Consider the following 13,210-nt stretch of genomic DNA (forward strand, 5'->3'; position numbering starts at 1 on the left):
CGCAAACAGATGCAGTCCAGTCTGGTGTACTCTAAGATAAAAGGCAGGAGCCAGTACCGCCCCTGCGCTGTCCCCCTACACCTGCTGCACGCAAACAGATGCAGTCCAGTCTGGTGTACTCTAAGATGGGGGCCCTGGAAAGGCAGGAGCCTGTCCCGCCCCTGTGCTGGCCCCCTACACCTGCCGCACGCAAACAGATGCAGTCCAGTCTGGTGTACTCTAAGATGGGGGCCCTGGAAAGGCAGGAGCCCAGGTAAGGCAAGCACGATGTTTGAGACAGGCTGGCAGACACCCCTGTATCTTTTGGCTCGGGTAAATGTGATCCTTTTAGATTTGGCGATCTTAATAGTCAGGTGGTTCTGGGAGGCAAACAGTTGAAATGTTTGATTAGTACGATAAAGATATTGAAAGTAGAAATTACTTCATTCTTATTTTACTTGTTGTGAAGCAGGGGAAATTGTGTCCAAGCAGATGTTTCTTAAAAGAGTGCATTTCAGCAGTCTGGCAGGGTCCCGCTTGCACATTCCCAGCGCCCTCTCATTTGTACTTCCCTACGTTGTAGCCCCGGATAGAATCTCAGGAGCTACAGCAAAAAGGCTAGCTAGCCCCCAGTCCCAACAGTTCTGACATCAGCGTAGCCCCTGGTCTTTTCCAGACCTAGCAACTCCCCTGCCTTGCAGAGCTTTGTGACCTCGGACGGGGCCCTGCTTTCATACGCTCTCCTATTTGTCTTTGTGACCTTGGCCCAGGGCCTTGCTTTCATACGCTCTCCTATTTGTCTTTGTGACCTTGGCCCAGGGCCCTGCTTTCATACGCTCTCCTATTTGTCTCCTTGCAGAGCTTTGTGATCTTCGGCCCGGGGCCCTGCTTTCATACGCTCTCCTATTTGTCTCCTTGCAGAGCTTTGTGACCTTGGCCCGGGGCCCTGCTTTCATGCGCTCTCCTATTTGTCTCCTTGCAGAGCTTTGTGACCTTGGTCCGGGGCCCTGCTTTCATGCGCTCTCCTATTTGTCTCCTTGCAGAGCTTTGTGACCTTGGCCCGGGGCCCTGCTTTCATGCGCTCTCCTATTTGTCTCCTTGCAGAGCTTTGTGACCTTGGCCCGGGGCCCTGCTTTTATGCGCTCTCCTATTTGTCTCCTTGCAGAGCTTTGTGACCTTGGCCCGGGGCCCTGCTTTCATACGCTTTCCTATTTGTCTCCTTGCAGAGCTTTGTGATCTTCGGCCCGGGGCCCTGCTTTCATGCGCTCTCCTATTTGTCTCCTTGCAGAGCTTTGTGACCTTGGCCCGGGGCCCTGCTTTCATGCGCTCTCCTATTTGTCTCCTTGCAGATCTTTGTGATCTTCGGCCCGGGTCCCTGCTTTCATACGCTCTCCTATTTGTCTCCTTGCAGAGCTTTGTGACCTTGGCCCGGGGCCCTGCTTTCATGTGCTCTCCTATTTGTCTCCTTGCAGAGATTTGTGACCTTGGCCCGGGGCCCTGCTTTCATGCGCTCTCCTATTTGTCTCCTTGCAGAGATTTGTGACCTTGGCCCGGGGCCCTGCTTTCATACGCTTTCCTATTTGTCTCCTTGCAGAGCTTTGTGATCTTCGGCTTGTCACCTGGGTAGTGGCATAGGTAAGTAAATACCTCTGTACTCCCCTACTACTGTGTACTGTGCTTGACATAAAAGCAAGGTTCATCAAATTATCGGGGGGGAGGCGGAGGCTCAGATCAAATGACCAATTAAAAAATAACACTAAAATGGAGAAGGGGCATGGCACAGGATGGCAGCCAACTGTTAGCAATTTGGTACATTTTTGGACAAGGCAATGCAGTTTGACGTATTACTATAGCTTTCACGCCCCTGCTGGGGGGCAGACATGGGGTTTAATGTCCCGCCAGCCCAAGCTTTGTAAGGCCAGAGCAGAGCAATGGCAGCGGCCAGGCGGAAGGAGATCAGGGACCAGACTGCAAGGCTCTGGTCCTGCAGGTAAGTTGGAGAGGGGGAAGGGGAATCAGTTGATTTGGAGGTTGGGGGGGGGGGGGCAAGGCAACGCATCCCCAGGTTAGGAAAAAAACAGCACCACCCGCGGGAAGGCCCTCGGGTGGCTGGAACAACGGGCAGGGATTGCCTATTCTCGCCCGCTTTTCCAGTTACCGGATTGGTTGGCTCACCCTCCGCGGGTGCGAATAAGTCTTTATCAATGGTGATGTGTTTAATATAACAAGTAAAGCATTAATATAAAAAGAGGTCAGAATGAGCAGCGTTTGCCCAAGATCAGAAGACTGCCTCCCGCTATACTGCTAATTGCTTCTCTTGCGATGTGCAGCAGCTACAACAAGACATTCTGGGCCTCGATTTACAAAGCCCTTTCCGATGGGCTTTTCCCATTCAAAAGTGTTTTTGGAAAACAGTCCTCTATGTTTGGATGTGAACCGTGACGAAGAAGTTGGGGAACTCAAAAAGGACTGCTTGTGTGATCTTCATCACTCTGAAAGCACACATCGTAATGCCTACTTATTCAAGGTGGATGGGTCTTCCGTGATTCAGTAACAGCTGGGGTTCAGAGTAAGCACTGCCGGCGTGCTTTCCATCCCTCTGCAGCCCGCTGGCTCAAACACAGAGCAACATTGGTTGTGCTCACCTACCTTGTTGGACCCATAGAAAGTGCTTCCCATGGTGTCCATTGGCATTCACTAAGCACTACAAGCATCGGTGGAGTAACTTTGCTGAAAATGTTGGGGGGGGGGCATGACATCTGAAGAAAAGGTGCCTCAGCCAAATGAATGGGGACAAAATGGTGTGCCATGAAAGTTGGGGGGGACAAACACCCCTGCCCCCCCCGCCCATGCAGGGAGCATGCAGCCGGTGCCGGCTCATCAGAAACGGCTGCTTGCTAGGAGCCTCTCACCGATAGCTAAACAGGTTCTTTTTCTCTACGATTTTTAGTGTGGATTTTTCCTCTTACATGCAAGTACATTTTGTGGGTCATTTAACAATGGGTGAGCGTAATAACAGAGTGTGATAGCAAGGCATGATGCTTCCATGCCTTGGTTTGGCGCTCTGACCCATTTTCAATTACTTTAAAGACGGGGTACGGGGCACAACGCGGATTTAAAATCTCTGCTGCGCTTTGCTGCTGCGCTTTGAAAGTGCAATCTGTTTTATGCTTGCATGAGGTTTTCATGCTGGTTCAAAGGAATGGATTCTTTTGGAATCCGCCTCCATTTACCACCTGCTAAAAAGGCAGGTGGCTGCCATGGGAATCCATTGTAAATGCTCTCTGCACAGGTGTACATTTCAGGCAGCATTTGCATTATATACAAAACAGAGAATACAAGGCAAGAGTAAATGGGGTTGTGCCTGCTTTACTCTTTCAAAAGGACCCTTGCCTTGCAAAAGATTGCATTGAAGAGAGTGGGGGCCCAACATCATCTAAGTGCTAACATTGGTGGTCCCTGCATGCAATTAGCACTTTTAATAAAATGGTCTCTTTATAATGTGTCTGATACCAATCACTGTCTATCTCAAGCTCTAATTTACCGCGCTCTCCTGCCGCCCATCCCCAATTTCCTGCTACCCATTCACGCCTTCTCCATTGCCAAACAGGACCTTTGCACTGCTTTTTCCATTGAGCGGCATGGACTCCCTTTATGACTCTCCCCCTTCTTCGCTCGTGACTCTCCCACTTCCTCACAGGCATCAGGATCCTCATCCTGGCCCTGGCCCCTTCTCCCTGCAGGCCAGGCTCGGACTGACCTATAGGACAATAGTAAATAAAAGTGTGTGTCCCAACAGGAAAAGGATTTAAGGAATACCAGTCCAACCAATTAACTGTATCCTGTCTCTCTATATGAGCAAATCCCTCTGAACACTCTCCTTAATAGGTGTGTAATATAAATTCTTAGTTCTAACAATCGTGCACTCTGTATTTTCCAAACCAAGGGTACATTGATTCATACACCGCATTGTATTAAGAATAATCTAGAAAAAAAATCTGTATCACAATTTATTATTTATTTATTTATCACAATTAGGGCCTCATTACAGGGTATTTTACCGGTACCGGTAAATCCTTACCGCCTTACTACGAGGTCCCTTTGCGGGTTGGGGAATTTAACGCCTGCTTTTTGCAGGCGTTAAAAACCAACCCGCAAAGGGACCCAGGGAGCTAATTACGGTACCGCAATTTGCGGTACCGTAATTAGCGCCTTCCCCATTCCCATTATGCCCTATGGGGCAAAAATGGGAATGGGGAAGGGCAATGGTGGAAGGGGGAATTACCGCCCCGCCAACCTTGGAATGGGTCGGTAATTCCCCTTTCCGCCAAGGCGCTGCCGGTATTTTACCGGCATGAACCATGGCGCTATTAGCGCCATGCTTCTCCGCCATCCGTGTAATGAGGCCCTTAGTGTTCGGAGGGATTTGCTCATATAGAGAGACAGGATACAGTTAATTGGTTGGACTGGTATTCCTTAAATCCCTTTCCTGTTGGGACACACACTTTTATTTACTTGTTACCCTTCCCAGTACTAGGCAGAGTTGGGAATCTCCCTTTCGTGTATTAACTACAGGACAATAGGGCAACGTCTGAAGGGCCAACCACACATTTTAGTGTGGGCCCGTTTTTTTGGTCACACGGGGCCAGTGTTTTTTAGCCAATCCGGTCGCGTTTAATACTGCTCTAGTTTTAACAAATGTTACTAACCAAATGTGCCTTAAAATGTGGTATTTGTAACACATTTTACTGAAACTCCCCCTTGGGTGTCAAAATGTCTGTCCGGGAAAAGGATGAGTTGCCATTTGCAATTTTGTGCCTCTTTTTCATTGGTGCCTGGGGTGATTAGATGTCCCAGTCCAACCCTGCTGAAGGCTGCCAAATTTGATCAAATATTCAAATATGCTCACTTTCCAGACAGATCAGCCTTTCGTGTAAAGCCTCTCGCGTCGTGTGTTCCTCCCATGTCCAGCGCATAAGCAAAGGGGTGGGCAAACACCTGGGGATCCCACCTGCTTGCTGCAATTTTACAACTATATTTTGTGCGCAGTTGCACTCTGAGCGGGCTTCACTTTTGGGGCATAAATACATGGCAAATAGTGGCCCACATAAACTACCACTATCACAAGTACAGCTGCCATTATTATGTAACTTTTTGAAAATCTCCTCATGCATGCCATTATTTGTTTAAATAAATTGGGCATGATTTTAAAAAAGCATTTTCAATGGGATAACGCCATAGAAAACTGCTTTGTAAATTGGCCAATTGTCTCAAACTGAGTGCAAATAACAGTAGGAACAAAATGTATTTTTTGAGGTTATGGCATTTAATTTTTGATTTGATCATTACATTTCATGACGCATGGGGCCTGACTCACAGAAGCATTTTATAATGGCGCAATCCCATTGGAAAACGCTCTGCAAATCAGGCCTCCATTGAAAGCTCAAACTACTGTCAGGAACTTGCCGTACCTGTCTTGGGGGATGATCGGGACAGCCCATGAAGGTAAGGCCGATCCTGCCTGGTAGTCATATGTCCCTGAGAAAGGAACCACTCAGGTGGTCAAACACGACCAAGGATGGATCCAGAAGATATTCAGCATTACGTCGTCGTACCGCTGGGGGCTCCGAATAGTATTTCGGTCAGATTGTTCACAGCCGAGAACACGCACGAGTCAGGAAAGCAGCAGACTGGGAGATCACAAGGAGACATTAGGAGAAACGATAGTAGAGGGAAATAGACTCAACAGTGGGCCACACCTGCCTTACCTCCGTGTTTTTCCCGGAGACTCTGGATTTTTAACCACTTCTCCGGGTCTCTGGGGAAGACCCTGGAATCTCAGGGTTTTTGATGCAGTTTCCAGGTCCCGTCCGATCCTCCATCCGATTGACTGCAAAAGACTGCTGCCGGTAGCCAATCGGGTGGAGGGGTGGGCGGGACCCGGAAACTGCATCAAAAACCGGACCCGGAAACTGCATCAAAAACCGGACAGTAGCTTCTCATCATCCGCCATCTTGTTTGGTCACTGCAGCGAGTACAAGTACCAACAACAAGAAACACGCTGAGTCCGCCGATGTTGCAGCCTGGGAAGTCTAAGGGCCTCATTACACGGTAGGCGGTAAGGGTTTACCGGTACCAGTATTTTACCGGTACCGGTAAACCCTTACCGCCTTACTACGAGGTCCCTTTGCAGGTTGGAGAATTTAACGCCTGCTTTTTGCAGGTGTTAAAAACCAACCCGCAAAGGGACCAGGGAGCTAATTACGGTACCGCAATTTGCGGTGCCGTAATTAGCACCTTCCCCATTCCCATTATGCCCTATGGGGCAAAAATGGGAATGGGGAAGGGCAATGGGGAAGGGGGAATTACTGCCCCACCAACCTTGGAATAGGGCGGTAATTCCCCTTTCCACCAAGGCGGTGCCGGTATTTTACCGGCATGGACCAAGGTGCTAATAGCACCTAGGTCCACCGCTGTCCGTGTAATGAGGCCCTAAGCATCTGATTGGCTAAACATCACGAAAGAGGTTGGTCCTCTAGTTCCCTCAATATGCCACGAACATGCTCCGCTTCCGTTTGGCTTGCGCTTTCTGTCCCGCCATCAAGCGACAATGCAGATTGGATTATTTCTTTCACTTTACTTTATCCCGATAGTGCACCTAAATACTAATTTCGTCCATAGTAGATCTTTTAAAGCTGGCAAGTCTGCGGGTGAATTTTAAATGAATAGATCTATTTTTTACCTGTACTGCACACATGTTAACGTTTTCAAAAACATGAATTGAAGAAAATATCATCTCTTGGTTTTGTGTGTGTATTGATTTTATGGCAGGCGAATGCCATTTGTCCTATGCAATTTGGGTGGTTATGAAAAGCCAATTTAATGAAATGGGCATATTTCAGGTTGAACTGCAAACGTCACATCACATTGCGTTTGTTTATTTGCCCCTGCAGTTTGCCTTATGTTTTTGACAGTTGGGCAGGTCGTGCGCGCGGAGCCGTTTGCAAATGGGGGGTTTTTAATTTTCAAATGTAAGCAGGTATGAGGGGAAGTGGGAGTGGAAGACCTGCCAAACAACCTGGAGCACGGCCCCGGATAGTGTGAGGCCTCACATCCAGTCATGGGCGTAGGACATAGGGTCATAGGGGGGATAAATCCCCCCCCACAAATTTAAGTGGGGAGGATATAATGGTATGTATCCCTCCCAGAATATGTCTGGGCTGTGCACAGTGCACTGAGTCTCTGCCACTGTCTGTACATTCCAGTTGCATCATGCAGCGTGTAAAAATACTTGAATGTGCCCAGAAGGTAAGTGTCGTATGAGCAGAGGGGCCTGTCTTGCCTCCACGGATGGTGCAGCTTTGTTTGCCAAGGTGGAATTCTCTCTGTCAGATGACAGCTTCAGCCACCTGCAATGTCATTCTGCATGGAAATCAGACATTGGAACATTCCCACTCCTCGGTGCAACTTGTTGGAAACTTTGTAAGTGTCTCTTTGACATGACCCCAAGACTCTGCCCCCCACTGCGGTGCGGCAATGAATCTCACTTCTCCAGCAGGTGTCAGTGGCGTAGTTAGCGGTCTTCCAGCAGCTTTGGAAGCCGAGCAATTGTTTCCATTCGCCTGAGAGCCCAACATCATTTAACAGCTCCATGAAACTATACAAGCAACCTGATATGCTTTTTCGTCACCCTCACAGGAAGATTTTTCTATTTTTTGATGGAGTTGGGTAAAGAAACACTGCACAGCGTAGCAACAATTTTGGCCCCATTCAACTTAGTTTCTTCTTTTATATTTATGTTCTCTCCTGGCATCATACAATTGCAACCAGTCCCAGTCACATACATTTTGTGCCCACCAGCCACAGTGCCATCAGACCACGGGAAAAAGAGATTTAAAAGGCCAAACATAGAAGAGAAACAAATACACCGCTGGGGATGCAGAGCATTTAACGTGGTGTTGGAATGAACCCGCATTCACTGTGCAAAGTAAACCGTTTTTCAAATATATTTAGGTAACCTGACTTTGAGTTGCTGACTATATATGTTCTGCGCACAATGAGTGTGTGCGGGGTGTATAGACTTTTGAGATGCACAAAAATGACTCTGCTACCTTCGGCTGTGAGTGTTATGTTATGAATATGTGTGGTACACCCCACACGCGTTTACATGACCATGTTCCCCGACATATGAGTTGCTACAGCCTTTGACCGGGAAACTATGTTTTGTGCATTTTCTGTGATACAAGACTTGGTACGTTCTATGAACCAGTCTGGAATCGCGATTACTCTAGTTGCAGGAGGACGTGTTTTACAAAAGCGAAAATTAAATCCACCCTTCAATGCTAATTAAAAGTTATAGTCCATAAAAGCTGTAAGTATATCAAACATCAAGCTGCCATATACACAAATGTTCACATTATGATTACACCTGCACATTTGGTACGTGCCGGTGCCCGGGCAAGGGACCAAACTGCACGTGCCCCTGCGCAGTGCATTGCTTCGCAGCCTGCGTTTGTCCAGTCAGTGTGGGACAGCGTGAGGGTGTGATGTATATAGGTAAAGGGTTACCTTCAAGCCTCAGAGGAGACAAGCATTGGCCGTTTGCATTGGTATTGTATACGTATCTTGCTCTTGATGCAGCGGGGAGGCACACCTGTGCGGTGTGTCCTCCCCGCCTAGGTTTCATTTATGAACCATAATTGTTTGGATAAAGAATGGAAACCTGCCGTGTCGCATAATCGCATTCTTTCTCTTACTACCCGACATAAAATTAGCAAGCAACAATTCATTATGTACCATTGAGTCCAATTCCATCGTCTATTATTCCGCCGACAAGACTGTCCCACTCGGCAGCATTACATGCTTCAGACATTCAAAGCCTTTGAGCGCTCGGGCCCGGCTTATTCTCACCAAGTACCCAGTAATGCTTCAGACATTCAAAGCCTTTGAGCGCTCGGGCCCGGCTTATTCTCACCAAGTACCCAGTAATGCTTCAGACATTCAAAGCCTTTGAGCGCTCGGGCCCGGCTTATTCTCACCAAGTACCCAGTAATGCTTCAGACATTCAAAGCCTTTGAGCGCTCGGGCCCGGCTTATTCTCACCAAGTACCCAGTAATGCTTCAGACATTCAAAAGCCTTTGAGCGCTCGGGCCCGGCTTATTCTCACCAAGTACCCAGTAATGCTTCAGACATTCAAAGCCTTTGAGCGCTCGGGCCCGGCTTATTCTCACCAAGTACCCAGTAATGCTTCAGACATTCAAAGCCTTTGAGCGCTCGGGCCCGGCTTATTCTCACCAAGTACCCAGTAATGCTTCAGACATTCAAAGCCTTTGAGCGCTCGGGCCCGGCTTATTCTCACCAAGTACCCAGTAATGCTTCAGACATTCAAAGCCTTTGAGCGCTCGGGCCCGGCTTATTCTCACCAAGTACCCAGTAATGCTTCAGACATTCAAAAGCCTTTGAGCGCTCGGGCCCGGCTTATTCTCACCAAGTACCCAGTAATGCTTCAGACATTCAAAAGCCTTTGAGCGCTCGGGCCCGGCTTATTCTCACCAAGTACCCAGTAATGCTTCAGACATTAAAAGCCTTTGAGCGCTCGGGCCCGGCTTATTCTCACCAAGTACCCAGTAATGCTTCAGACATTCAAAGCCTTTGAGCGCTCGGGCCCGGCTTATTCTCACCAAGTACCCAGTAATGCTTCAGACATTCAAAGCCTTTGAGCGCTCGGGCCCGGCTTATTCTCACCAAGTGCCCAGTAATGCTTCAGACATTCAAAAGCCTTTGAGCGCTCGGGCCCGGCTTATTCTCACCAAGTGCCCAGTAATGCTTCAGACATTCAAAGCCTTTGAGCGCTCGGGCCCGGCTTATTCTCACCAAGTACCCAGTAATGCTTCAGACATTCAAAGCCTTTGAGCGCTCGGGCCCGGCTTATTCTCACCAAGTACCCAGTAATGCTTCAGACATTCAAAGCCTTTGAGCGCTCGGGCCCGGCTTATTCTCACCAAGTACCCAGTAATGCTTCAGACATTCAAAGCCTTTGAGCGCTCGGGCCCGGCTTATTCTCACCAAGTACCCAGTAATGCTTCAGACATTCAAAAGCCTTTGAGCGCTCGGGCCCGGCTTATTCTCACCAAGTACCCAGTAATGCTTCAGACATTCAAAGCCTTTGAGCGCTCGGGCCCGGCTTATTCTCACCAAGTACCCAGTAATGCTTCAGACATTCAAAGCCTTTGAGCGCTCGGGCCCGGCTTATTCTCACCAAGTACCCAGTAATGCTTCAGACATTCAAAAGCCTTTGAGCGCTCGGGCCCGGCTTATTCTCACCAAGTACCCAGTAATGCTTCAGACATTCAAAGCCTTTGAGCGCTCGGGCCCGGCTTATTCTCACCAAGTACCCAGTAATGCTTCAGACATTCAAAGCCTTTGAGCGCTCGGGCCCGGCTTATTCTCACCAAGTACCCAGTAATGCTTCAGACATTCAAAGCCTTTGAGCGCTCGGGCCCGGCTTATTCTCACCAAGTACCCAGTAATGCTTCAGACATTCAAAGCCTTTGAGCGCTCGGGCCCGGCTTATTCTCACCAAGTACCCAGTAATGCTTCAGACATTCAAAGCCTTTGAGCGCTCGGGCCCGGCTTATTCTCACCAAGTACCCAGTAATGCTTCAGACATTCAAAGCCTTTGAGCGCTCGGGCCCGGCTTATTCTCACCAAGTGCCCAGTAATGCTTCAGACATTCAAAGCCTTTGAGCGCTCGGGCCCGGCTTATTCTCACCAAGTACCCAGTAATGCTTCAGACATTCAAAGCCTTTGAGCGCTCGGGCCCGGCTTATTCTCACCAAGTACCCAGTAATGCTTCAGACATTCAAAGCCTTTGAGCGCTCGGGCCCGGCTTACTCTCACCAAGTACCCAGTAATGCTTCAGACATTCAAAAGCCTTTGAGCGCTCGGGCCCGGCTTATTCTCACCAAGTACCCAGTAATGCTTCAGACATTCAAAGCCTTTGAGCGCTCGGGCCCGGCTTATTCTCACCAAGTACCCAGTAATGCTTCAGACCTTCAAAGCCTTTGAGCGCTCGGGCCCGGCTTATTCTCACCAAGTACCCAGTAATGCTTCAGACATTCAAAGCCTTTGAGCGCTCGGGCCCGGCTTATTCTCACCAAGTGCCCAGTAATGCTTCAGACATTCAAAGCCTTTGAGCGCTCGGGCCCGGCTTATTCTCACCAAGTACCCAGTAATGCTTCAGACATTCAAAGCCTTTGAGCGCTCGGGCCCGGCTTATTCTCACCAAGTACCCAGTAATGCTTCAGACATTCAAAGCCTTTGAGCGCTCGGGCCCGGCTTATTCTCACCAAGTACCCAGTAATGCTTTAGACATTCAAAGCCTTTGAGCGCTCGGGCCCGGCTTATTCTCACCAAGTACCCAGTAATGCTTCAGACATTCAAAGCCTTTGAGCGCTCGGGCCCGGCTTATTCTCACCAAGTACCCAGTAATGCTTCAGACATTCAAAGCCTTTGAGCGCTCGGGCCCGGCTTATTCTCACCAAGTACCCAGTATTGCTTCAGACATTCAAAGCCTTTGAGCGCTCGGGCCCGGCTTATTCTCACCAAGTACCCAGTAATGCTTTAGACATTCAAAGCCTTTGAGCGCTCGGGCCCGGCTTATTGTCACCAAGTAACCAGTAATGCTTCAGACATTCAAAGCCTTTGAGCGCTCGGGCCCGGCTTATTCTCACCAAGTACCCAGTAATGCTTCAGACATTCAAAGCCTTTGAGCGCTCGGGCCCGGCTTATTCTCACCAAGTACCCATGCACAGAGAAGCAGCTACTCTTCTCCCCCGCCTTCTCCTGCTGCCGCAAACACAGCCTCCAGTGTCGTATGCCCTGAATTTCACTTTGACTAATCAGGAGAGATTCTATGAAAGTTTTCATTGGCCTCTGTGACAGCCAAATTCAGTTTTATTAAAGGATTCATTTTTGCATTTTCTATGGACAAGTGGGTCCGTTAACATGCTGAATTTTTAGAACAAAGCTTTTATACATCCTGCAAGCGTGTTAAATGTACAAAGTCGGTATTACCTGTTGCCGTGGGAGAGGCGCAGGTAAAGCCTCAGGTTTTGCTTATCACTAACAATCAAGTTAATTAATTAGAAAGTGTAATTATAGGGGTCAAATACGGGATGTTTCATAAAATGACGCTAGCTCTTAAAAGCAGGTATGTGTGGGGCAGGATCATTCACATATCGGGCGTGCCTGACTCCGATTTTCATCCTTCTAAGGATGAGGACGTGAGTAAAAGTGAGGTGGGTAAATATTAATAGGTGAGATTTAATATTACAAGTCAGAACCTCTATGACTCTGGAGGTGCTGGGGAAGAGTCTGCCACGTGTAAGGATTTGCATTGCTCAGGCTTTCATACTTTTAAAGTATGATATGATTTGATATGACATTTATTACGTACCTGTACACAAGTGTTTCTACTAGCGCGACAAGACAAGGTAGGGAAGACAGAGGGTAGACAAATCCCCTTCTTACTAGGCCTTGTGTCATTCATATTGTGCAAGTAAGGGGAAGAGGGAGAGGAGAAGTGCCAGGGAGAAGATAACATGATAACATTAAAATCAGCACTTGGGAATTTTCATGACAGTCCAGGGCTCCTCAAAAGCCAAAAAGGCTCAGGTATAGCCATTCTTAATTTTCAGGCCAATGATTGGCCCACTTAAAGGCATTTTACTTCGAGCATCCACTGAAAGGCCATTCTAACTAAGCCATTTTAATTGTGCCTTTCATCCCTCAGTTGTTGGTGTTGAAATGTGGAGTGCTGGGAGCAGGTAAAACACACTCATGTCTCCCAATATGTGAATACTGGAAAGAAGACCCCTGGAGCTATCTTACTGGGGTTGAAACTGTACGCAGGCACACACACACACCCTGTAGCCAGGGGCCGACCTCAACCCTGGCAGTGCCCGGGCAAAACTAAATCTGTGTACACCCCTGTCTCCTCAAGGCGGCAGGGGGCACCAAATTTGGGGTTGCGCTGCCACACCAGCACAGGGCTTTTGAAATGTTGCCCTGTGCTGGTGTAGCAGCAACGCTCTATTAAAATGAAAAGCGTTGGGATGACTGGGAGTATTTGAAATCATGGTAGAGGGGCATTGGCAGAGCTATATGGATGTGTCAGCAACCAGATACCAGTTCATACTGCAGGTTAAGCAAGAGGTCCTTCGTGTAAGC

At 48.5% G+C, this 13,210-nt stretch overlaps 1 protein-coding gene across 2 annotated transcripts in view; it reads left to right on the forward strand.

Moving 5' to 3' along the window:
- Positions 1 to 1,517: 1,517 nt before the first annotated feature.
- Positions 1,518 to 13,210, forward strand: part of LOC138569500 (myosin-4-like) — a 98,637-nt gene continuing 86,944 nt past the window's right edge. For both annotated transcript variants that reach the window (XM_069647529.1, XM_069647530.1), the window contains exon 1: positions 1,518 to 1,614. The gene's annotated coding sequence lies outside the window, so the exon portion shown is untranslated. The remainder of the gene's footprint in view (positions 1,615 to 13,210) is intronic.

The sequence above is a fragment of the Ambystoma mexicanum genome, chromosome 2q (genome assembly GCF_040938575.1).
Source record: "Ambystoma mexicanum isolate Mex_15411 chromosome 2q, UKY_AmexF1_1, whole genome shotgun sequence".
NCBI classification, from domain to species: Eukaryota; Metazoa; Chordata; class Amphibia; order Caudata; family Ambystomatidae; genus Ambystoma; species Ambystoma mexicanum.